The sequence below is a fragment of the Ahaetulla prasina genome, chromosome 6, assembly GCF_028640845.1.
Source record: "Ahaetulla prasina isolate Xishuangbanna chromosome 6, ASM2864084v1, whole genome shotgun sequence".
Taxonomy (NCBI): domain Eukaryota; kingdom Metazoa; phylum Chordata; class Lepidosauria; order Squamata; family Colubridae; genus Ahaetulla; species Ahaetulla prasina.
The window spans coordinates 33,469,744-33,492,494 of record NC_080544.1 but is presented as its reverse complement, the minus strand read 5'-3'; the positions used below and the strand labels follow the sequence as shown (position 1 = coordinate 33,492,494).

Genomic DNA, 22,751 nt, shown 5'->3' with positions numbered 1-22,751 from the left:
AAATTTGAAACCCACCACCGGTGTAGAACATGTAAAACTTTACTTGACTTTCCTAACTCAAATTCATGCTGAGAGTTGATATCCAAATCCTCCATCAACTTAATACTCAGCTATTGTCTCAACATGACTTTTAAATAATAAAATGTTAGTCTTGAGGATATGGCAATAGTATATTGTTTCCACTGTCGCAGATGAACACATCTGTGCGTATGCTAATTACTATCTGTGACACACTTAAGACACACTCAGCTATGCATATTAAATACATAGTCCTTGATTGTCTTAAGGCAGAGTTGGTTGAATATATAAGCATCTGCAAAGGGACCAAATGACTAATCAAGATTTGCAGCTTCACCTTGGAAGTTCCACCCCTTTTGTACATGTGAAGCAACATGCAAGCTGCTGGAACTTTCTTTGCAACACCCATGTACGGAACCCATGTGTGTTCTCTCACCCTGATGAAACAATTGGATACTGTGGGTGTCTGTCCTCAAAACTGGCAAATGATTACAGAGAATAAGCATCAGCTATATTCAAAATCTGTTTCCTTGACTACAAATAATGGCTTTATGCAGAATCCACTGGCAATTACATACCCTGGACACTGGTGCAGCAAGGATACCTTTGGGGGCCACCTGATTACAGGCATTATAGTTTATTGGCAGCATCAGCATGGATGAAAGCAGAGGTTTGAAAGAGGGGTAATAGAGGTCATTTATGTTAACACTGAGCAGCCCTTTCTCAACAGAGGAGGAGCGATAAGATATCACCTACTGTATCCCCAATTTACAATCCATCCCTTTTGGCTGTTCCAAGAAGATTCCACACAACTGATTCAGGTGACCCTGAGGTCACAGACAAAACCTCAAGTAATCACAATGGCTCTCAGTGTTAAGACCAGTTGATTGCATACAAAACACAATCTTTCCATTTCCCCACCACCACCATTATGTTAGAACCTCTCATTCCCCACCCTAACTAATCTCAACTGTCAATAACTGACCTTCCATTTTCCACAGCATCCAATGCAATTGACGAAGCTTCCAGGATAGGAAGTAAAATGTCTTCTTTCTCAAAAAAAAAAAAATCAGTCCGGTTGCCTTTTCAAAAATAAAGCCTTCTTTCGTGGTTTACAGATAGTAATGAATATTATTTCATTTAATTAAGCCAGTCTGCTTGCATTTGGATACTTTACTGATTCCAAGTGAGATCTCTGCTCCAAAATCCAGTTTTAATGTGATGCTCTCTGTTTCTCTGTGCAAGTGTTTGTTCTGCTTCATTTAATTCATCCAGTCCAAATATTTATTTTTCCCCTCTTGGTCAGCATTTTGTTCATCTGTTTATTCTGTTCACTCATATAAGTTTAGAATCCTAAACACGGTTTGGGCTATCTGGAGAGAAGTGGGGAGGGACTGAAAGTGATTTCTTTCAAATAGAATATTGGGAAACTATTTTGCTTTGGGGAGGGGGGGGGAATCCCCCAATGTTTTTCAGCCCTGAGTTTATTGTTTCTTTTCTCTTCTGCATAAAGCATGTAATGATGGCTCCAGGAGCATAGCTCATCTTATGTTCATTGGCAGAATAAATGTCACAATGACAGGCGCACAGTAAGCCCATCTACAGAGTAATCTACTGATCACAACTAGGTGGTGGTGGCTGCAGTGGCATCAAGGGAGAAATTAGGGGCAGGAGAACCCCAAACATTTAAAACGGACTCTGTCCGATGGTGGAATGGTACCAGTTGCACCTGGAATCCTTCCAAGGTTGAAGAAACCAAAACAAAGATGATTCCAAGAGGAATAAATAAACAGTTCATCCATCACTGTTGAAAATAAAAAAAGTCCAGCAACTACTTGGAATTCATCTATATGTTTACATGAATTATTCAGGTTGTTTGGTAGGAGGAAAGGCACAATAATAGTAATAATAATTTTCAAAACCCACAATTATTACATATTTATGCAAGCTTTTTTATTTGAATAGCACACTCTACATATCCTGTCATCTTTTTTTTAAATTATCTTCACTGATTAGACGTTATGGATATGTTGAAAGATTGTTTGTTGTTTATGACCTAAAATTTGCCTAATCAAGGTAGTGCCCTAATATGAATTGTAAATAAGTTAATGTTTAATTATTTTGCAAGTAGCATGAATACAGAATGAGGATTATCCCATGATGTCACATAAGCTATGAATAACTGTACATTTGTCCTAGGTCAAGGATTATGTGTACAGCAAAATATACTATAAGTTGAGGAATGCAAGTAACTGTAGTCCAATTCACCTTGGCATCTGCTAGTCTGGAAAACTTTTTGTATATTGCTTTTAAAAAATAATTTAGGATATGGAAAGATAAGCAGACTGCCAATACTAGACAGTTCAGCTCTATAGGTGTGGTGTCAGGAAAGAGAAATAGAATAGAATAGAATTTTATTGGCCAAGTGTGATTGGACACACAAGGAATTTGTCTTGGTGCATATGCTCTCAGTGTACATAAAAGAAAAGATACGTTCATCAAGGTACAACATTTACAACACAATTGATGATCAATATATCAATATAAATCATAAGGATTGCCAGCAACAAGTTATAGTCATACAGTCATAAGTGGAAAGAGATTGGTGATGGGAACTATGAAACGATTAATAGTAGTGCAGATTCAGTAAATAGTCTGACAGTGTTGAGGGAATTATTTGTTTAGCAGAGTGATGGCCTTCGGGAAAAAACTGTTCTTGTGTCTAGTTGTTCTGGTGTGCAGTGCTCTATAGCGTCGTTTTGAGGGTAGGAGTTGAAACAGTTTATGTCCAGGATGCGAGGGATCTGCAAAGAATGGATCAAAGTTAGTGAAGTAGGTTAGGAATAAGAGAAAATGTGGAGTTTTCTGAGCTTGATTATTTAACATCGTCTGTGCTAGTGAGTGTGGGGTTTCCTCTGTTTTTAATATATAGTAGCTTGCCCTGCCAGTGTTGGCAGATCAAGGGTGTATGTATACTTTTCTCCTTGATAGTTCTTGATTAGTGTATTGGTTTCTGCTAGATTGTGTGGGGTAATCCCTAGTTATTTGGTTATTATTGCTGGAGAGGATGTGATCTCATCTTTTTGTTTCCTTTTTAATTGTCTCTTGAATGGTGTGTAAATATGGACTATATCTATATGTGTATTGGTGATTGATTGTATGAATGCCGACTTCCAGGAATTCCCTAATGTTTTATTTAGCTTAGTCTAAGATACTCAGTTTTCCAGTTAAAATTATGGTTGAGTGTATCCGTGTGTTGTGAGATTAAAAGTTTTCACTGTATTTTCTGACTGCTACCAGTATTTGAGTATTCATGGATGTGCTCTGCTATCTTCTGCCTGTCTGTCCTGTCTGCCTTACGGAAGACTAGCAAACCCTAATAAAGAAACTTTCAAAGAGACATTCACAACCCACTAACACTGGCAGGGCAAGGTACCGGTACTATATATAAACAGGGAACAAACTCCAATACTGGTGATATTACCTAGTCTGGTAACAAAAAGTCTGAAATCAAACAACCAAACTCAAGAGAGCATCAAGGACTCCACAGTTCAACTTTTTTTTTCTTTTAAAAGCATTTTTTCTATAACCTCTTTGGCTGAAGAGGTTGTAGAAAAAATGCTTTTAAAAGGCTCTGACGATCCCAGCTGAGCCGCGCGATCATCAGAGGCTTTTTTTTTACTTTTAAAAGCATCTCCGAACCACCCGCCACCATCGCTACCAGATGCACAACTCCCCACTTGCTGCAATTGTGATTAAAACTGCCATTTCAATGCATGTTTGGTCCAAACTGACTATGAATGTTTTGTTATCTTGGCTTTCTGTGATTATATGCCACCCAGAGTCCGCTGGAATTGGCAGGTAATATTTGTAAGTTTAAAAAAGAAAGAAATATTAAGTTGTTTATTTATTCTTTTTGTTTTGATTTTGTTGTTCAAGTTATCATATGTTGCTTAGGGTCCTTTGGAATTGGATTATGAGTACCATAACAAACAAACCAGACAAGTATTATTAGCTGTTCAGTAAAGATACAAAAGTGCTAATAGAGGTAAAAAACAACAACCCAAAAGATTCTAAACGAAACCATAAACAGATGAAAATCTGTGCATCTGTAAATAAGGAATTACCAAGAGTAAACCAAATCTTGCTGGTCTAAGCCCCAAAGTTTTTTAGATGTGCAATGCATGTTAAAGCATGTAAAGAGTGTGAGTTCAATCACACCTTGACATTTTTGCATATCTTCATTTATTTTATTTATTTATTTATTTTTGTCACAACAGTATATATAAGCATAAGCATGAAAATAACTATATAATATATAAGCATATATATGAGCATAAGTATGTAATATTAATTGGATATAATAAAAGGAAACAATAGGACAGGAACGGTAGGTACGTTTGTGCTCTTATGCACGCCCCTTACAGACCTCTTTGGAATGGGGTGAGGTCAATAGTAGACAGTTTTTGGTTAAAGCTTTGGGGATTTTGAGAAGAGACCACAGAGTCAGGTAGTGTGTTCCAGGCATTAACAACTCTGTTACAGAAGTCATATTTTCTGCAATCAAGATTGAAGCGGTTAACATTAAGTTTAAATCTATTGTTTGCTCTTGTATTGTTGTGATTGAAGCTGAAGTAGTCTTCAACAGGAAGGACATTGCAATAGATGATTCTATGAGTTAAACACAGGTCCTGTCGAAGGCGGCGGAGTTCTAAGTTTTCTAAACCCAAGATTTCAAGTCTGGTGGCATAAGGTATTTTGTTGTATTCAGAGGAGTGGAGAACTCTTCTTGTAAAATATTTCTGGACACGTTCAATTGTATTGATGTCTGAAATGTGGTATGGGTTCCAGACAGGCGAGCTGTATTCAAGAATTGGTCTAGCAAATGTTTTATAAGCTCTGGTTAGTAGTGTAGTGTTTCTGGAGAAGAAGCTACGTAAGATTAGGTTTACAACTCTTAAAGCCTTTTTTGTGATGTAGTTGCAGTGGGCTTTGGCACTTAGATCATTGGATATGAAAACTCCAAGGTCTTTAACAGGGTGAGGGTCATCTGTTTGTATTTAGTGTTTAGATTCTTTTTTCCGATGTGTAAGATAGAGCATTTGCTGGTTGAGATTTGGAGTTGCCAAGTTTTTGACCATTCTGACACAAAGTCAAGGTCTTTTTGAAGGGTAGCTGTATTGTTGGTAGTGTTAAATAGTTTGACATTGTCAGCAAAGAGAACACAATTACTTTTAATATGGTCACAGAGATCATTAATGTATAATATGAAGAGTGTTGGTTCAAGAACATTGCCTTGGGGAACGCCGCTATTGACAGGAACAGGATTTGATAGGGCACTGCTTATTTTGACCACTTATTGTCTGTTTGACAGGAACGCTGTTATCCAATTGTGGAGGGGTCCGGAGATGCCTTAAGATTTTAGTTTTAGGAGAAGTTTATCATGTACCACTGAGTCAAAAGCTTTACAGAAGTCTGTGTAAATTACATCTATTGTTTTGCCTTTATCAAGATTTGTAGTCCATATGTTTTTGCAGTGAAGAAGTTGTAAGTTACATGACAATTTTTTTCTGAAACCAAATTGTTTATTTGAGAGTAGATTGTTTGTTTCTAGGTGGAGGGTAATGGATTGGTTGATGATAGATTCCATAACTTTACAGGTGATGCAGCATAGAGAGATTGGTCTGTAATTTTCAACTAAGCTGGGGTCTCCTTTTTTGAAGACAGGGATGACCGTGGCTAGTGACCAAAGTTTGGGAAGGGAACTGGTCATGAAGGCTTTTCCAAAGATTATGCTTAGGGGTTCTGCTATATTAGTGGAAAGCTTTTTTTTTTATTGAAAAAGTTTTACAACAAATTTTTTTTAAAATTTTTTCCCCTTTTCCCTCCCCTTTCCCTCCCCCTCCCCCTCCCCCCAGAGACTTCCCAGAGCAAAATACAGGGTATTACATCTAACAAACGTACGCTAACATACTACAAAAACCATAACCCATAATTCCTTCTACCCCATTGATCCCTTAACTCCCCTTTCCCCTTTTAAGCAAATACACAAATACAATACATTCCCTACCATCACTCATAAGCTATTTGATACTTTTTACTGATACTTATTTTGAATATAATCAATCCATTTTCTCCATTCTACTATATATTGTTCTTGCGAGTAGTCTTTCAAATACGCAGAAATTTTTGCCATTTCTGCTAAGTTTGAAACTTTAAGTGTCCATTCTTCAATTGTAGCTATTTCTTCTTTCTTCCAATATTGCTATTTCTGGTCCATACTCCATTTAGACTGCAATTGCCCATACTGAAACCATGTATAAATTTTCCCTTCTTGTTTCAATATATTCAAAGATTTCAATTGTAATTTACCCTTTTCCACAAAAAGAAGCTCTTTGTATGCAGTCCCCTCTTGTTTTTGTTCTATATTTATATTCTCTATCGCCTGTCTGGGGATTGTCCATATAGGTATCTTATTGTCTAATTTATATTGATACTTTTTCCAAACCCTTAACAAAGCATTTCTGAAGATATGACTTTCTTATCATATACTAAATAAGCATGCCATCCATATAACAAATCATGACCTTCTATATTCAAAATTCTTTCTTCCGTTAAATTAAACCAATCACTAATCAATGACAAAACAACTGCTTGATAATATAATTTCAAATTAGGCATTTTTAACCCCCCTCTTTCACGTATATCCTGCATTATTTTTAACTTTATTCTCGGTTTTTGCTAATCCCTTTTTGCCATTCCCGCAGATTTACATCCTTTTTAAGTACTGGTATCATTTGAAACAAGAATAAAAACCTAGGCAAAACATTCATTTTAATTGTTGCTATTCTTCCCAGCAAAGATAATTGTAATTTCTTCCAATTCTCCATTTCCTTCTGTACCTTCTGCCACAAAACCTCATAATTATTTTTATATAATTTCACATTTGAAGCTGTAATATATACTCCTAAATATTTAACTTTTTTAACAATTTCATATCCTGTAACTCTTTCTAATTCTTGTTTTTGATATATATTCATATTTTTAGTTATCATCTTTGTCTTCTGTTGATTAACTTTAAAGCCAGATACCTTACTATATTGATTAATTATATCTTTTAAATATATAGCTGACTGAATAGGTTGAGTTAAAGTAACAACCAAGTCGTCCGCGAACACTCTTAATCTATAATCCTGCTGTCTAATTTTTATTCCCGTTATTTGATTTGAACCACGTATTTTATTTAATAAAATTTCTAAAGTTAAAATAAACAATAGTGGAGACAAGGGACATCCTTGCCTTGTACCTTTTTCAATTCTAAAAGATTCTGTTAAACTACCATTAATTATTAGTTGTGCTGTTTGTTTCTAATATATTGCTTTAATTTCTTGTATAAAATAGTCTCCAAATTGCATCCTTTCTATAACTTTAAATAAAAATTGCCAATTCAATCTATCAAAGACTTTTTCAGCATCCAAAAAAAAAGAACTGTGGAGACTTTCTAAATATTCCAATAAATCTACAATCTGTCTCATATTATATTTTATTTGTCTCCCTTTGATAAACCCTGATTGGTCACTATGAACTGTATGACTCATGACTGACATTAATCTGTTGGCTAATATCTTAGCAAAAATCTTATAATCAGTATTTAAAAGCGATATTGGCCTATAATTTTCTGGTTTACTACAAACTTGTTCTTCCTTCGGAATTAGTGAGATAAAGGCCATTCTCCATGATGGAGGCACTCCTCCTCCAGATTGAATTCTATTAAATAACTCCTTAAGCGGCTCTAACATTTCCTCTTGTAAATTTTTATAATAAACAGCCGTTAAACCATCTGTACCTGGAGCTTTACCCATTTTCAACTGTTTAATTGCAAAAATTATTTCTTCTATTGTTATAAGTTGATTCAATTCCTCCCCTTGCTCTAATGTAATTTCATGAATACCTTCTCGTAAATATCTGTCTATATCTATTTCTTTAATTAAATCTCTATGGTATAACAGTGGAAAGCTTTTTTAAGAAGTATGCACATAGTCCATAAGTCCTATAAATAGGGATGGTTTCAATTTGCCAATATCCTTCCCTGTTGATACCATTTAAATGGAATAAATAGATAAATTGGCTTTTGGCACTGAGCAGATAAATCCTGATGCTCAAATGGTTTTTCAAACTGCAACTCTTTATGTTTACATCTTACTAGTTTTACATTTATAAAGGTTCCCCTCACACATATTGCTAGTCATTCCCGACTCTAGGGGGCACTGCTCATCTCCGTTTCAAAGCCTAAGAGCCAGCACTGTCTGAAGACGTCTCCGTGGTCATATGGCTGGCATGACTAAACACCAAAGGCACAGGGAATGCTGGTACCTTCCCACCAAAGGTGGTCCCTATTTTTTCTACTTGCATTTTTTACGTGCTTTCGAACTGCTAGGTTGGCAGAAGCTGGGACAAGTAACGGGAGCTCACCCCATTACGCGGCACTAGGGATTCAAACCGCTGAACTGCCAACCTTTCGATCGACAAGCTCAGAATCTTAGCCACTGCGCCACCCCGTCCCTTGTTTTACATTTATATAGTAGTCTTATTGTGAATGCCATAAGAAGACTTATTTAATCAAGTTTCTATACTTTTCATTACACTTACATGACGCTGGGCAGTTTACAAATAAATAATTTAATTATATGTCATCCTCCACTTACAACTACAATTGAGCAAAAAATTTCTGTTAAGTGAGTTTTGACCTATTTTACAACCTTTCTTGCCATAGTTGTTAATGGAATCACTGTAGTTATTAAAATAGTAACAAGATTGTTAAGTGAATCTAGTTTTCCAATTGATTTTGCTTGTCAGGACGTTACAAAAGGTGATCACACGTCCCTGCCACACTGCAGCCGTCATAAATATGAACCACTTGCCAAGCATCCGAATTTTGATCATATGACCTTGTCAACAGTCATAAGTGAAAAACGAGAGTAAATCATTTTTTTTCAGTTCCCTTGTAACTTCGAATGGTCATGAAATGAACAGTTGTAAGTCAAGGACTACCTGTATTAGGACTGCATTTTCCTTTATACAACACATGTAACATACTGTTCTATGCAGCATATTTACAAGTGAAGCAAACTGTAATAAATATGTATCTGTTCAATGAGTATTTACTAGTCTATAACATTAATGCTCAAAATAATAAGAAATATTAATAAGAAATAATTATAAGGTAACTTTATGCTTTTTCCTTCTATGTAACTACTCTATGCTATATAAACTGTGCTAGCTAATATTGAATATTTCATGATCATTCCTTTTTAAGATTTAAAGTTTTTAAAATATTCTTTGCCACAAGGGGGCAGAAAAACACAAGGTAAAAACATATTTAGCTGGTAATCATTACAAAGATTAGGCCATTGCAGTTTACCTGAATTTCAGTATATTTCAGTATATTTCAAGAACATGGCAAATGAAACTTTGAAGCATGATTAACTGGGGATATGAAAACTGTCTGCACTGTATTTTAAGTGAGTAGCTAGCAATTCATATATCCAAAGGCAGAATGAGATTTATCTAGTTTCACAATTTTAATCTAAGGCAATTGAATTTTATTTCATAGGGGTTTTTTTTTATTCTTCCTACTTTTTTTAAAAAAACCTTGCAAGTTCTGGTCACCATCTTGTGTAACCTTCTGTTTCCTGGCAGGTGTTTCCAGGAAGCCCACAACTGGGGCATGAAGGAAACATGTTTTCTATCTTTCCTGGCGTTTAGTGGCATAGTCCTTCTAATATCTGAATGTTCCACATGGCCATCATAGCCAATAGACATTAACTAATCTGCGTTCCTGATGCCAGCTATACTGAACCTAACCTATTGCCGTAAGTAATGGATAACACACTCAGGCTTCACAGGGATAGAGGTGTGCACAGAGTACGGTTGGAGAAATCAAAACTGGACCACAAAAACTGCTCCTGCAACTTCACCTGTTTTTATAAATATTCCACCTATGGAATTTGGATGGAGCTTTCATTGCACCTTTATGGCTGCCGTCATGGCTTTTCTGACCATATACTGCATAGAAACCACACAGGATATTAGCACCTGCCAACTGGGTACAGTGGCTTACTGTGGCAAGTGCTGCATAACTTTGCGTCTGCTCTATGGAACATCTTGCCCCCTAGAATGAGGTTGGCTCCAACCTTCCTGACCTTCCGCAACAGCAGTAGCACTTAGACTTATATATCGCTTCACAGTGCTTTACAGCCCTCTCTAAGCGGTTTACCGAGTCAGCATCTTGCCCCCAACAATCTAGGTCCTCGTTTTACCGACCTCAGGAGGAGAGAAGGCTGAGTCAACCTTCAGCCTGGTGAGACTCAAACTGCCAAACTGCAACCAGTAGTCAGCAGAAGTAGCCTGCAGTACTGCATTCTAACCACTGTGCCACCATGGCTCTTAAATAGCTTAAAAGACCTGGCTTGGCCAGTTGGCTTGGAGCTCCAAAGGGAAGGGGCTCCACATTGGGGGTGGTTGATAGACTAATAGCAGATCCCACCTCCCCCTCCCAACTTTTGGCTAGAGTTGTGTATTGTATTTTAGTAGTGTTTTTATTTGTATAGTTTTATCTTTTTAATATTGTAAGCCACCCAGAGCTATCCCATGGTAAGATGGATGGCCAATAACTAACCTACCTCATCTATCTATCTATCTATCTATCGATCGATCGATCTATCGATCTATCGATCTATTTATCATCTGTCTATCGTATTTCCCCAAAAATAAGACCCTGTCTTACATTTTTTGGAACCCCGAAATAGGTGCTTGGCTTTATTTTCGGGGAGGTCTTATTATTTTGGGTCGCGTGGAGCAAGACGGTGTTCCTCTTGCCATCGTACCTGATTTCCAGCTCTGTCTCCCTAACCCTAACCAGAGGAATGGTGGGGACTGACTTCGTATATGGTTAAATATTTTTGGGAAGAGCTTATTTTCTGTGTGTGTGTGGGTTATTTTAGCGCATGCTCTCAAAAACCCAATTGAGCTTATTATCGGGATGTCTTATTTTCAGGGAAACAGGTATCTATCGATCGATCTATCGATCGATCTATCTATCTATCTATCTATCTATCTATCTATCTATCTATCTATCTATCTATCTATCTATCTATCTATCTATCTATCTATCTCAGAAGACCCACCAGATCTGAATGCTTTGGCCTTCCCAGGTGACAAGCAGACTCCATGGCTACCCGGCCCATAATTCTTCAAAGAATGAAGCACTGAAAGGCATAATTGCATGCACTTTTGTTTGTGGTGTAGAAAGGGAAGGGCAGGCAGTGAAACATTCTTTCTGCTGAGGCTTTGTGACAATTTATACCATCTCTTTTTACCCATACATTTATTGAATTAGGTCTTACCCTTCGGTAGCGTGAAAGAGTAATGAGCGCTTGTGGAATCTTGTGCCTCAGATACAGACTTAATCAGCTTTCGGTATTACTGTGACTTAAGAGGGATGTGATTTCATTTGTTTCTTTGCCTAAGGCAATAAAGCATATTGGCTTGTTTTCTTCCCATGCTTTTTGGGTGCTACAATCAACTATGATTCTAAGCAGCTCACAGTGGTCTCATCATATAGTCATAATCAGTGGTGGGATTCAAATAATTTAACAACTGGTTCTCTGCCCGAATGATTTCTTCCAACAACCAGTTCACCAAACTGCTCAGAAAGTTAACAACCGGTTCTCCCGAAGTGGTGCGAACTGGCTGAATCCCACCATTGGTCATAATACAGGTAAGTCTTCGACTTAGAACACAATTGAATCCAAAATTTCTTGTTGCTAAGTAACATGGCTGCTAAGTGAGTTTTGCCCCACTTCATGACACATTGACACACATGACACATTACAGTTGCCACAACTGTAAAGTGAATCACTGCAAGTTAGTAGAGGCAGCCTTAACAACAGTTCATTTAGTGATCTTGCATCTGGTGGGGGCTCCTGCAATGAATGCCCACCTCCGAGGTCCCTCTCACTGCATCGCATTGGGGACTGTGGATTTTCTGCAAGCTCTTTCTTCGGGCATTCCTTCCACAGGCAGATTCTGTTTGGAGTAAATAGCCTCATAAGTCAACGATCCCCAAACTTTGCAGCTTGTGGGGGAAGAGAGGGATCAAGCTGTGCAAGTGGTAGGCCGGCACGGTTGTGCAGTTCATCTCATGGGTGGCAGGCTGGTGTGCATGCGCATGCACACACAGCTTGACTCTTGCGTGGCCCGGTTCTGAAAAGGCCACAGCCTGGTAGTGGGCTGCAGGCTGCAGTTGGGGGAGTTGGGGACCCTTGTCATAAGTGATGAAATCACATAGACCAGGGGTCTGCAACCTTAAACATTTAAAGAGCCATTTGGACCTGTTTCCCACAGAAAAGAAAACACCGGGAGCCACAAAACCTGGGTGGGTGTGGCCAACTCGATGTCACTTACTCCCCGCCCAGTCACATGACACCCCTCAGCCACGCCTACCCAGGTTTTGTGGCTCCCAGTGTTTTCTGTGGGAAACAGGTATTTCTCTCTGTGTGTCTCATTCTCTGTCTCTCTTTCTGTCTCATCTCTCTCAAGCCAGGCGAGGAGTGACTGGAAGGGGAGAGCAAGGGGTGGGGCCAGCCAGTGGTGAGTTCAGCTGATAGGGAGCCACAGCAGGGGGATGAAAGAGCCGCGTGTGGCTCCAGAGTTGCAGACACCCGACATAGACCTTCGAATATTATAGCCAGTACCTTGAATTGCACCCGGAAACATACACCAGCAGCCAATGCATCTTCTGTGATCTGGTACTGATGTTACTGGGCAAAATCAGAGAGCTCCCATTAATATGTGGGCATTTTGAACTAGTTGCGACTTTCCAGGCATTCTTCAAGAGCAGCCCTAGTCAAGCAAATTATAGCAGGCCACGTGAGGTATTGAGAACGTTAAGTGATGCTGCCTGGACCTTCTCCACTAGGAATGGCTGCAGAACTGGATAAAGACTTGTCTAGCTTGGCTTCATCCTGCTTTCCAGAAGGAGATGATAGTCCAGGAGCACTAAAGACTAAGGAACTTTTTTAAAGGCCCCATACAGAATTAAAGGGATGCAGTGGCTCAGTGGCTGAGACGCTGAGCTTTTCAGTCAAAAGGTTGGCAGTTCAACGGTTCGAATACCTAGTGCCGCGTAGCGGGGTGAGCTCCTGTTACTTGTCCCAGCTTCTGCCAACCTAGCAGTTCGAAAGCACGTAAAAAATGAAAGTAGAAAACTAGGGACCACCTTTGATGGGAAGGTAACAGCGTTCCGTGCACCTTTCGCATTTAGTTATGCCGGCCACATGACCACAGAGATGTCTTCAGACAGCACTGGCTCTTCGGCTTTGAAACGGAGATGAGCACCGCCGTAGAGTCGGGAACGACTATCACATATGTGCAAGGAGAACCTTTACCTTTACCTTACAGAACTAAATGTGATATTGTCTCAGATTCAGTTGGTTTCTAGATCCACAAACACTTTGTGTGAATTCTCAGCCTGTTTCTCTCCATACAGATCTTCTCAGTTTTCAGCACCAAATGAAGGCTTCCATCATATTTTCTGGATGGCCCGGGCTTGATGCAGAGCTAGGTATCATCTTTACAGGTAGTCCTCAACTTATGATCACAATTGAGCCCAAAATTTGTTAAATGAATTTAGCCCCATTTTATGACTTTTCTTGCCACATTTGTTAAGTGAATCACTGCAGTTCTTAAATTAGTAACACAGTGGTTAAGTGGACCTGATTTCCCCATGGATTATGCTTGTCAGAAGGTCGCAAAAGAGGATCACATGACCTCTGGACAGTGCCACAGTTACAAATGTGAGTCAGTTGTCAAGCAGCCAAATATAAATGACGGGGATGCTGCAACGGCCGTAAGTGTGAAAAATGGTCATAAGTCACTTTGTTCAGTGCTGTTGTAAGTTTGAATGAACACTAAATGAACTGCTTTATGTCAAGAAGTACCCGTATTTGATGATGTCGCATTCCAAACTGTTGGATCACTTAACTCAGTGCTTCCATTAGGCCTTAAAGAAAATAGGCAAGAGAGTCAAGCCTTATAATGCACCAGGCAGAAACACCATAAGGTTCAACCTCTTCTCCCCAGCACATACGGACTGTAATAGTCTGCTCAGGAAGGAGCAGAACAGAAGTGGGTTTCAGCGGGTCTGACCAGTTCTGGAGAACCGGTAGCGGAAATTCTGAGTAGTTCAGAGAACTGGTAGTAAATTCTGACTGGCCCCGCCCCCATCTACTCTCTGCCTCCCAAGTCCCTGCTGATCGGGAGGAAACGGGGATTTTGCAGTAATCTTCTCCTGGACTGGGGTGGGAATGGAGATTTTACAGTATCCTTCCCCTGCCACGCCCACCAAGCCATGCCACACCCACCAAGCCACACCCACAGAACCAGTAGTAAAAAAATTTGAAACCCACCACTGGAGCAGAGACACCATAAAACTGCATTAATTCCAAACTGTCAACGGATGGTCCAGAAGGATGCCATACACCCACGTTAAATATATATTTACAAATGTAAATACAAACGTAAAGCAAGTTATGAGTTCACAAATATAGCTCTCTCTGTCAGGGGGATGAACAGGTGCTAGTGAGAAAGCACAGATCCCTCAGCGTCTTAACTGCCATTCTCAATTTGAACACTGCCTGTGTAATGAATGATACTGCACTGACCAAGCATATTCCCTCCCATGAGATAAACCTCCTGTCTTCGGGTGATGGGAGAGCTCTCCTCAAGATACTGTAGTTATGGATTCAAACTGTTCAATCAAAGTGAAGAGCAGAGATTTAGTCCTTGACCTCGTTTGTTACAAGTTGGCTTCAGAAAAAGAAGTAGGATCTGTGCTTGATATATGAATAGGAGCATTGAATTATAAAACCAGAGGCATTTTCATCGTCTGATTTCTAACTAGGAAGAGTTTTTGAAGGAGAGCAAGGAAACAACTAAACTTTTAACGCAGCTGACCATTTAAAAATAGGGCTATTCATGTCAAAACTGAGATGGGCAGTTAATCAACAATAGGGAACAGTTTTAAAGCACAGAGAAACCAAGCTGTTCCTTACCACATCCCTGGAATTAATTTAGCTCGCATCATATGTCAATCTAATTATGGATACTGGCAAACATACAATGTAGTCAAATCCTAATATAATAGGATTTAACGCCACTGTTATTGATTAGCTTTGGGTACAGAAAGAAGGAATCGGGAATGCTTTGAGATGAAGAATGAAGGTTGCCAGTCTGTAAGAGTTTAAGGAGAAAAGACAGCAGGCTTCCCAAATAAATGAACTGAAATAAACCTTTCAGTTTTCAAACTTTGTATTTTTTTTTAGAATTCTTTCCATAATGACTTGTCTGATGAGGAAGCAGGGAACCAATGGGAAAAGTTACCTGCAGATGGTACAATTTAAAACATCTAGATCAGGGGTGTCAAACTCGATTTCATTGAGGGCCGCATCAGGGTTGTGTTTGACCTTGGGGGTGGACAGGGCCAAGGGTGGCATGGCCAGCTTGACATCACTCAGGTTGGGGGCGCCTGTGGTGGTCCAACTGTTCTGCTAGGAAAAACAGGCTCCCAAGCTCAGTTTCTGGCTGCAACAACCTCCTGCAACCCTCTGCTAGTAAAAACAGAGCTCGGGAGGGCCGCTCACAGTCCTTCACTGTTTCCAGGGTGGCCCCGTGGGCCAGATCTAAGCATCCCATGGGCTGGATCTGGCCCATGGGCCTTGAGTTTGACAACCCTGGTCTAGATGGGAATGGTTGAATTTATACAGAAATCTGGTCTGCAGCAGGGCATTCCTTCTGAACAGACTGTGAACATCTAAAAGGACTCCCACTGCACTACACTGGATGGATTTATTATTGGTTCTATTATTGATCATGCCTAGGATTAGAGTTAAGTGACAGAACAATGGCTTTGCATGCATAAAATTCCAAGATTCAGTTCCTTGACATCTCCAGGCAAAGTTCCTGCTCAGAATAATTGAAAGTTGTAGGGGAAAAATGGGCAGATGGGTAAGGCAGCTTCTAATATTTTCTTACCAAGAAGCAACAGGATCCTTCAGAAATCATTATGAAGACAGTGAATTAATTGGACAGGAGACAATGCAGGAAGCCGTTAATGTACACTGGACTTTTTTCAGGTATGCTTTGTGTAGACTCATCTGTACCACTGCTCCTTCTAATCCAGGGGTGTCAAACTGGCAGCCCGCAAGCCGGTTGCGTCATACGCAGGCCACGCCCACCCCAGCTCCGCAAAGGGTAAAATGTCACGATATGTCATGTGACAGCAATGTGACACAGCGAGTTTGACACTGGTGTTCTTATCCCCGATTTACAGTTTGTAGCCCAAAGATCACATTTATACCCTAATCCATGTCTATTCAGATATTTGGGGTATTCCCCCCCCCAATACTCTTGAGAACCAGTTTAAGATGATCACTAATTAGTTCATTATGTAAATGTACATAATTTTTTTCTTCTGTGGTAATTTTGCATAACTATATCAATTTAGAATAAATGTGTATTTAAGTTGTTCCTTCCGCTTCTAGAAATATAGAGCTTATTTTACTATTGTAACAGTGCCAAACCTTTTCTCTCTTCAAGATTTCTGCCTTATCAAAGATATAACAAAATACAATAAATTATAAAATAAAATACAATTCCTATTTGAAATGTTGAGCAGATTAATCCTTTTCTTTTTCTATATGGCATTTCTTGTCCCAAATCTTTGCTATTTTTTAAAGATCATATCATGGAATGACCCTATGGCAGCTTTCCACAATCTAGCACACTCTACAGTAGAAGTATTTTGTTTTAATTCCTAAAATGTTCAGTCAAAATGACATTAGTTATTATAGAAGTGAGTCCATCACATATAGAAGTGGCATCAAGCTGGAGCATTGCCTAGAATACACCCTACAGGTTGAATATGCAATGACTTACAATGTCATTCTAAATCTATAGTTTTGTAGATGCCCTTGAATTATGGTTGCTGACAGTTCAGCCATTATAAACAGTGGTGGATGATCAGGGAACCCTGGAAGGTGTATTTAGCATTGTTTTAACCTATGTTGTGGTTCGCCAGCAGCCTGCAGAGCTGGCAACGGACTTGGACAGAGATGAGGCTGAGGAAGAGCGTGGGCCAGTCCTGGAGGCTGGGGAAGGCCGGAATGAGGGCTCTGTGTCGGAAGCTGAGGTGGGGTCAGGGCCATCGGGGAGTGAGGTGTGGACTCCAGAGCCTCCAGAGACTGACAGTAGTGAGGCAGAGAAATAGGAGGAGCCTGTTCCTAATGCACGCATGAAACAAGCTGCCAGAAGGCAAGAGCAGCTCAAGCAAAAAGGACAACTCCAGAGTAGGGCCAAGAGAGGCTTAAACTCCCATAAGGCGTTTGGGCTCTTTGCCGGAAAACAACATTGATAGCTTCATCTTGTTGCATTTGTTTTGTATCGGTGTCTTCTGAACTTTTGCCAAGAAAGGCCTTTGGCAATTTGCCTAATTGGACCGAGGTTAGTGATAGGACTGAGGAATTGTGTTGGGAGGAATTTGCTTTAATTTAGTTGAACTATGCTGAGAATGAAGTAATTCTCAGCTGTTCGAATAAGGTTTGTTTGTTTTTACACTGACTGAGTTTCCTACTACCTATTTGGGCCTGGGTCACAGCAACCTACCCTATCTGATCTAGCCAGGAAGGGCTACAGTCAGCTACAGAGCGTTGACTGGTGGGTCTAGAAGGAAACCCTTTTCTACCATGGCATATCACTGGAATATCATTTCTTCTGGGATTAGATTGGCTTGAACTCTATTGGGGTGCTAAGAGTCCATCTTCTGGCTGTGTGGATAGCTTGGATTGTCCATGGCTGCTACATTTTTTATTTTGGATTTATATTATGCATTTTGTGTTTTTATTTTTATTGTAAGCTGCCTGGAATCATGTAACACGAGATGGATAGCTATATAAATGGAATAAATCAATAAATACCTCAAGAACCACAGGTAATAATCTTCATTCAATTAAAAAGAATATTCAGCTTCCCTATTCTGCAAGATATCAGCTGTGATTCATTGATTGTAAAATACCGTCACTTGTGACATTTGGATTAACAACACTCCAAACCTCGGTTTTAATTATAGGCATTACATAACAGATATCCCTACGTCACAGATGATATGAGAGTATTTTTAAAAGACGAGCATTGAATATAGAAGCTTCTGCTGTTTCATATCTCTTGCTTATAGATTTCTACAAATAACAACCTTAAGTGGGAAATCATGTGTTTTGATCATCACTGTACATTGAGGTGAAATGTAAAATTTGTTACTACCGGTTCTGTGGGTGTGGCTTGGTGGTGGTGGTGGTAATGTGACTGGGTGGGCGTGGCCAACTTTTTTTTTTTTACTTTTAAAAACATTTTTTCTATAACCTCTTTGGCTGAAGAGGTTGTAAAAAACAACATTTTTAAAAGTCTCTGATGATCAGGCAACTCAGTTGGGATCGCCAGAACCTTTTAAAAACATTTTTTTAATGGAAGAGGTTGTAGAAAAAATGCTTTTAAAGTGTTCTGATGATCCCAGCTGAGTTGCCTGATCGCCAGAACCCTTTAAAAGCATTTTTTCTACATCTTCAGCCGAAGAGGTTTGAGAAAAAATGCTTTTAAAAGGTTTAGACGATCCCAGCTGAACCACGGGATCATCAGAGGCTTTTTTTTTTTTACTTTTAAAAGCATTTTTTTCAGCCGAAGAAAAAATGCTTTTAAAAGGTAAAAAAACCCCTTCTGATGGCTCAGCTGGGCATGTGGGGGTGGGGGGTGGCAGGGATTTTTGCTACCGGTTCTCCGAACCATCCGCTGCCATTGCTACTGGATCGGGTGATCTGGAAATAACAGAAATGATGACATACTGACATTTGACTGTTTATTTTCAGAGAATATAAGAAGATGTTGACTTTTAATCTGGGCTTCAGAATTAAACTCCAACCAGTAAGTAAAATAGTACCTACTAAACCTACTACCTACTCAACATTTGTATGAGAAAAGAAGGGACATTGCAAAAATCTGGCAGTCATTCCATGAAGTGCTGGTCCAGCTTAGCTATTCCAAAATCAAAGGATAACTAGATCACTAGTACAATCTGGTGAACTTCCTGAGTTCAAAAGTCAACTTAAGCAATTCTCATGCTGGCCAGGAAGATGGTATGGTATGGTTTCCCCATTATACATGGATGGGGTCAGGTTGAGGAGATGTATAATGATCTAGAGCAGTGATAGCTAACCTTTTTGCCATTGCGTGCCAGGATGGGGTGGGGGAAGGTTTGCGTGCCCACACCCATAACCTATGCATTTGGGGAAGGCGAAAACAGCCTTCCCTACCCCCTTGGAGGCCCTCCGGTGGCCCAAAATGGCCCATTTTCCAACTTCCAGTTGGATAGGAAGTGATGTTTTTTACTGTCCCTAGCCTCCAGAGCCTCTCTAGGAGTGTCTGGAGGCTGGGGACAGCAAAAAAGTCACTTTCTGTCCAACTGGAAGTTGGAAAATGGGCCGTTTTGGGCCTCCAGAGGGTCTGGGGAAGGCTGTTTTCCCCCTCCCTAGATGTATAGAGAGAATCTAGAGCCAGGTGAGAAAGAAAAACGGGCCTTCTCCACCTACTACAGGCCCTCCAGAGGCAGGAAACAGCCTGTTTCCCTACTTCTGGTGGGCCCAGAAGGCCCAAATATCAGCTGGCTGGAGTGCGCATGCGCGCCGGAGCTGAGCTGGCGTGCCCACTGATATGGCTACGTGTGCCACCTGTGGCACACATGCCATAGGTTCGCCATCACGGATCTAGAGAAAACAATAAAGTCTAATCATGAAATACAATAAAATTTGATGAAAGAATACATTTGGTGGAAAGCTTGGGATTGAGACATTTAATTTTCTCTTAGGGCTGAGGTAGAGATAGAAAGCAATGTAAGCAACTATTCATTCTTTGTGGACAAAGTAGGTAATAGAAAACAGAACAATAGAGTTGGAAGGGACCTCGGAGGTCTTCTAGTCCAATAACCTGTTCAAGCAGGAGACCTGTTGTGACCTAGGCCCAAGTAGTTATTACCAGACACAATCAGTCCTAAATAAACATATTTTATTAGAACAGCTGAGAATTACTTCATTCTCAGTCCAAATTAAGTCCAAAACAAAGTCCTTCATAAAAAGTTCTTCGGCCTTATCACAAACCTTTGTCTTCTTTGGTACCCTGTCAAAGGCTTTTCTTGGCAAGAACCCCACAAAGTTCAGAAACAGGAGACAAGAAACAATTGTAGCAATGTTGCTTTCCTACAAAGAACCCAAGATCCATTGCTGCTCTTTTAAGCCTTATGGGAGGGGCCAATCATTTCCTGGCCTTACTCCCGAGTCATCCTTTTTGCTTTAGCTGCTCTTGTCTTCTGGCAGCTCTGTGCATGTGTGCACTAGGAACAGGCTCCTCCTGTTCCTCTGCCTCTGTGCTGTCCACCTCTGGAGGCTCTGGGGTCCACGCATCGTTCCCAGATGGTCCTGACCCCATTTTTGCGTCTGACACAGAGCCCTCGTCCGGGCCTTCCCTGACTCCAGGACTGGCCCATTGTCCTCCCCAGCCTCCTCACTGTCTGACTCCATTGCCAGGTCTGCAGGCTGCTGGCAGACGACAAGAAGACCCTATATATCATTTCAGGTGAATGGATGTCCACTCTCTTTTTGAAAGCCTCCAATGTTGGAGCATTCACAACTTCTGAAGGCAAGCTATTCCATTGATTAATTGCTCTCACTTTTAGTTCTAGGTTGCTTCTCCCCTTGGCTAGTTTCCATCCATTGTTTCTTGTCTTACCTTTTGGTGCTTTGGAAAATAGTTTGACCTCCTCGTTTTTGTAGGAGCCCCTCAAATACTAGAACACTGCTATCATGGCACCCTAATTCCTGTAACCGTAATACATCATCATCATAATCACCCTCACCACTGTCACCATTACTCTTATTTTTTAACAGGATTTTTTAAAGGAATGGGACAGGCTGGTACATGAAAATATCAGGGAAGGAACCCTTTTCTTGCCATCATTTTTCCCATTTGAAGCCTATTCTGTCCACCTGTCTTTTAATTTTCAACCTGTACGATCAGTTCATAAATACTGGCAGAAGCCTCAACTTTATTTATTTATTTTTTGATGCAGAATTAAAATACTGCAATGAAAACTGCCAGTTATCTCTATCTCCATGTCAGGAAACCTATGGTCAGTTTTCTGAAGGGCTCTATTTATTTAAAAGACAAGGAATTTCAATGTAATTTTTAACCTATACATCTAGACTTGAAATATTCCATATTTTCTTCTGTCCCAATTACAGTTACATGACAGGGAGGAAGCGGGCTGCCGAAAGCGCCTCTTTACACAATCTTCTGCTGTCCCTTCTTTCCAATCAAAGACTTGTGGATGTGAGGAATTACGCCTCCACCAGCAATGGTCGCTTTAATAAGAGAGTCCAACTCCTCATCACCACGAATGGCAAGCTGCAAGTGACATGGAGTGATACGTTTTACTTTAAGATCCTTCGAAGCGGTTGCCTGCCAACTCCAACACCTCAGCAGTGAGGTGTTCAAGAATTGCTGCACTGTACACGGCAGCTGTAGCACCAACCCTCCCATGGCTTGTGGTGCAAGTCTTCAAGTGTCTGTGGATACGGCCCACTGGGAACTGAAGCTCAGCTCTTTGCGAGCGAGATACTGCCTTTGCCTTGGCCTTTCCACTGTCTTTGCCAGCCTTGCCTCCAGCCATGTTTGCGTCGCTCCTGGGCGAAGTCCGGTCCTGATTTTGCTCTAAAAAAATATTGCTCTAAAAAAATCAGAACCATGCTTTTCATATAACAGTATTTCAATTTCTAGATTTTTCCCATAATAATGGCCCCAGTAACACACACCCCTCCCACTTCAAGGTATATTTATCTGACATGGCACTCTCTGCCCACTAAAATGTCAACTTCAAATAAGTCATTGCAGGTAATGCACTTTAAAGATATATTCTGGAATTTTAGGGTTTCTTTCTTTCTCTTTCTTTCTTTCTTTCTTTTTTTTTTTTTGAATTCACAAAACTAAGAAAAAAGAAAAAAGAAAAAGAAAAAGAAGCTTGGAATTATTTTTGAAAAGCTGACTTTAGTTTTAAATGATTAAAAGTTAGTATTAAAAGCAATTACTCCACAAGTAATTGTTTGATATGTTTGATTGTAGCATTGTTTTCCAAATGGGAGGGGGGATTTAATAAGGGGAGCAGGGCGGGTTCAGTTTCATTTACATGTATCAGCTACAAATAAGTCAACTCAGCTTTTCAAGTTGATATTATATTTTTATCCCATAAATGTGGTTCATGCCAATTGTAGCAGTTACAATGGCATTAATACATTTGACTAGTCACCTTATCTGAGTTCATTTGGAATTGATTACTCTAGAAGACAAGGTCAGGATCCAAAAAGAACTTGACAGACTTGAACAATAGGCTCTATCCAGTGGTGAAATGTAAAATTTCTGTGGGCATGGCGGGGGTGGGTGGGTAATGTGAGTGGGTGGGCATGGCCAACTTTTTTTTTACTTTTAAAAGCATTTTTTCTATAACCTCTTCAGCTGATGAGGTTGTAAAAAATGCTTTTAAAAGGCTCTGACAATCCCAGCTGAGTTGCCTGATTATCGGA

General features: G+C 39.9%; 1 pseudogene; it reads right to left on the bottom strand.

The window, feature by feature from the left end:
• Positions 1–21,401: 21,401 nt before the first annotated feature.
• On the bottom strand, positions 21,402–21,874 carry LOC131200851 (histone H2A.V-like; annotated as a pseudogene).
• Between the last annotated feature and the right edge of the window lie 877 nt (positions 21,875–22,751).